Source organism: Formica exsecta, unplaced genomic scaffold (genome assembly GCF_003651465.1).
Source record: "Formica exsecta isolate Colony F162 unplaced genomic scaffold, ASM365146v1 scaffold80, whole genome shotgun sequence".
Classification (NCBI taxonomy): domain Eukaryota; kingdom Metazoa; phylum Arthropoda; class Insecta; order Hymenoptera; family Formicidae; genus Formica; species Formica exsecta.
Genome location: NW_021853570.1, coordinates 766302 through 770874, shown reverse-complemented (window position 1 = coordinate 770874; position 4573 = coordinate 766302). Strand labels below are relative to the sequence as shown.

The 4573-nt window shown below is 32.6% G+C and overlaps 1 protein-coding gene across 4 annotated transcripts in view; it reads right to left on the bottom strand.

Annotated features, from left to right (window-relative positions):
* The window catches only part of LOC115244245 (semaphorin-1A-like), a 210755-nt gene that overhangs the window by 90062 nt on the left and 116120 nt on the right, over positions 1-4573 (bottom strand). The gene's annotated exons all lie outside the window — the stretch shown is intronic.

The following is a 4573-nucleotide window of genomic DNA, read 5'->3' as shown; positions in this document are numbered from 1 at the left end:
TTTCAAGATAAGGGAAACTTATTCAGCATGAATTAATATTTCAATATAAAAACTTTAAATTCCGACTTTCTTCCAAAGCGTTCCTTCACATGAATAAAAATGTAAAAAGTCTTGCGTGTGTGACATAATAAAATTTATTAAAGAAATATAATATAGATAAAAAGATGATCATAATTAAATTATAATTCTTATCATTAAAAAAAGATTTGATTACAGAATAATTCGCGATAAAAAGATGACAATTTATTTTCTTCCATGCAACACAAAATTAAAACATTTACATTAATTTAGAAACGGAAAAAAGTGAAAGAAAGAAAGCATAACAAATTTTTATTTTTTATTATAAAAAATGTGTTAAAAATTTTTATTTTTATCATTCTGTCAATCTACTATCATGTTAGATAGTTTGTGTCAAGCCTGCTTGGTGGAATCTCAGTCCATCCAAGCTCAAGCCATTCTTGGAGCTCGATTGTCGGCGACGCGCGACGGTCGGACGTGCGGTGCCTATCTACCGATCTATCACTGTGGTAATTAAGTCAAACAAAGGCAAGCGTGACGATCGATTCGAGCATGCAGCAGCGACAAAATGTCACGTCGCTGTTCTCTCTGCTTCGTGCACGTCGGATAAAACAGCCCCGCTCGATATTACTGAGGTTAAATATCGCGAGACAAGTCGCGCCATGGCAAGACGAGCATCAAACGCTTGTCTTACATATCTATCTTCTTCCACTACTACTACTACCGCTAATACTCTTAACATAAATTTTATATCGACAACTCGAGCATCGTACTCGCGCGCTAAAGGTTCTAATTTTCCGCGAGTTTCTATCTTTACGCAAATATTATGCAAGTAGATAAGCACTTTGCAAGAGAAAGCATAAAAGAAATAAACTTTCCTTAAAATAAAACAATGATAAAGAAAATAAAATTTTAAATGTTCCGAACTTGTGACATTAAAAAATCAAGAAAGTTATTTTTTTACATATAAATAACAAAAATTTGAAACGATACTTAAAATTTGATTTTTCATCCATAATTTGGATAAAAATCACAATATGTGTTTATATATACAGAATTAAAGAAAATAAAATGTTTGAGATAACATTAAATTTTGTATTTAAATTAGATAATCTCCTAGCATCAAAAGTTTAATATAGTACTGAGAATTGAAGTTTAATCTGTACACAAGATCTGATTAGATTCATTTCATATCGTTAAACATTCAGCATTATATATATATATTGCTGAATGTTTAACGATATGAAATGAATATAATCAGAGATATATATATATGTTATCGTATAAAAGAATATAATTAAAAATCATATAGATAGCTATAAACTCGATCAAAAATATATTTGAAATAAGAGAGCGAATGCATTGCATATTATATTTCTTTGATGAGCATCAAAAGGAGTCATTCATGTATATTGTACAATACATTCGAAAAGCAATAAGGTATTCTGAAAAATGTTATAAGTAATCAAACATTGAGACATACCGCAAAATGAGCACATTTCACGTCTTTCATCGAAAAGATATCTCTTAAATTAAAAAGAGATATCTCTTTTCTTTTAATTTAAAAAGAGTAAGTGTCGTATTATCTATTATGGAAAAAATATCAGAATTTTGCAACGACTGAATACATTTATAGACGTCAAAAGTCAAGTTGTTAAATAAAAATCCTCAAAATTTCTTATAAAATTCCTCTAAATTTCCTAAATTTCTTAGAATAAAATATCTACGAATTAAGGGGATTCTATTTTGCGCATACAAACTGCAAAACTTTTATATTAAGCAAATATTAATTATTATGGTCGGTAAAACAGACGAGCTTTTGGATCCCCTTAAATCCTTTTTTTTCAATTGGATGCAGGTTAGCTGCGCGAATATTTCGATGCCTAAAATTTATAAATGCAAAAACGGAAGAGTAACACGACAAGGTACCGTCTACATAAAATACTATTAGCTTAGGACTGTCTCCTGCTGCTTTCGGAAGCACGTTATGTAACTTGGCATCCGGCAGTAATATAGCTGGAGATATAACAATTTGCATAGATCTCTCACCATTAGATATTAACTGCTGTAAAAAATATTTGTACATTCGACAAAATTATAACAATTATAACAAAATATAAAAAAATAATAAAAAATTATAAACAAGGATATTTTAATTTCATTTTTTCTTGAATAATTACAAAATATGTTTATCAAAATGTTGAAAAAATCCAATAAACAAGATGACTTGTATTAATGCTGATAAAAAGTATAAAAAAACAAAATTGTCTCTTCTTATATGTACGAAAAGAACCGATAGACCATTATTTATTTCTTTTCTCTCTTGCCCTTCTTCACTCGTTATTTCTCTTTCGCATACATGGTGTCGCATTCAATAAAAGAAGGATATATATTTGCTTCAACCCGATACGATTGATGTTAAATATTGACAGAAACGCAGGTTGTCGACTCTTGGCGCCAATATCAATCACGTTTCACGTACAACATTTATACGGTCACCTAGATCAATGCCTGAAATAATCAAATCGCGGTTGAAAATTTAATAGCCGCGAGAGGGGAAAAAAAGAGAGAAACCACGACCGTGGAAAAAAGCGGATACGGCACTGGCCGCGGAGAGAGATAGTCGAGGAATTCTTCGAGAAATCGCTTAGGCAATCAATGTCGTCGATTTCTCGCCTATCGGAGATAAATAAACTACGTGAGTACGCGGAACGCCTCGATTCGACGTGAAAAATCGAGACTTATCTTTCATCAGCAGCGAGCCACGAGAAATGAAAAAGTGCGCTTTCGCCGGGAGAAACCGCTTAAAATCGCTCCAAGGAGCGAGGGAAGGAGAATGAAAGGGAGCAAAAAGGTACCTCTCCGCAAGGGACTACGAGAGAGCGCGGTTAAAGGATTGCACACACCGACAACTTCGACAAAGTGGTGTGCTTTTCTACCCCCGCTCTGCCATATTGCAAAAACACGAGAAAGATATCGCTCGTGCGCGAATGGTTCAACTTGTCAAAATAATATTAGGAATTCTTGTATCTAATGCTCTATGCAACTGAGACTGCGAGAACGCAAAAAGAAATGCGACATAACTTCTTGCATCCCTGAAAGAAGATTGTCACAATTCAAAAGATAAATACAAGCGAAACGAACTTTTGCAAGATTTAAAGCGATAAAAAGAAGAATGATATTAATGCATTATTTGAAATTATTGTGAAATTAATATAACAAATTTCTAATATTCTATATTATATATAATTTATTATAAGCAAACGTTTTCTACACTTATTGTAAGTTCATATAATTTAATGTAGAAATAAAGATTCCGTGTAACAGCGATTTCTGTCGAGACGCTATAAAATCATTGTCTTTCAAAACTTTTCCAAAACATAAAAAATGAAAAGAATAAAAAAAATTAATATATACATATATATCCTTCTTATTTTTCATTTTATTATATTATTTTATTATACGTCACATCGAGAAAAAAAAACACAATTTAGTTTGATAATAATGCATCGATGATTCGCGTCAAAGAATAAAAATGTCGTATCTCAGCCTCATAGTTCTCTTAATATCGTATATGTGCGCCGTTAAATTATTATTTATATTGCGAATAACACTAACCCGCGGCTATGCAGCATTCCATGTACAAACGGGTCGTATGAATACTATTCAACTTAAATGAACAGCGCGTCGAGTTAATACAAGTATATGAGCGCGCGGTATCCATTTATGCATATTTTCATAGTGTCAAGTATACGTGTGTACTATATACCCCGGCAATAATCTCCTCCATCTCTAAATGTGCCCGATATACGCCCGTTTTTCGCAAAATTAAAAATCGGATTGCTACGCGATAGACCCCGGCCGAAATAACCGAAGTAATGTATCACCTACATTGGCCCGGTGTATGTGTGTGATTAATTTTCTCTTCGATACCCGCTGCGCATCAAAAGGGATGCGAGAGCAAAACGTAACGCAAGAAGCAACTCGATGGAATTCGTGTTCGTACGACAAGTTGTTTAATTTAAAGCAAGCTCGTGTCGCGCTCGAGAGTAAGATTAACGTTACGATTCGCGGTCGTTTTTGTACACCATAACGTTTAATAATGACATGTTGATTATTTGATAAAATTGTAATTTACAATCCTGATCGACAAGTGAAACTTTTTCAAAAGTTTATGTGTTGAAAAATAATCGTAGATTAAATATAAAAAAAGATTCCTTTTTAATATATATGTATATATAATATAAAAGAAATTTTTTTCTGCAAACTTCTATGCCCCAAAAGAAGCGTAGAGATATTACACACACACATTAATTTTCTAAAATATTCGACATTTCTTTCATCCGATAATCAATACGCAATTGCAATTGTGCTAATGTGATTCGTATCTTGGGGATCGCAGAGAAATAGCTATACAATCATATAACATAATTTCTACACAATCGCACGGAAATGCAATATAATCCCTGATGAATATCTTCGTACAAAACGACAGTCCTTTTTTTCATTAGGTTATTCATATGTTCCGTTGAGCGTGAATGAAAACGCACACGAC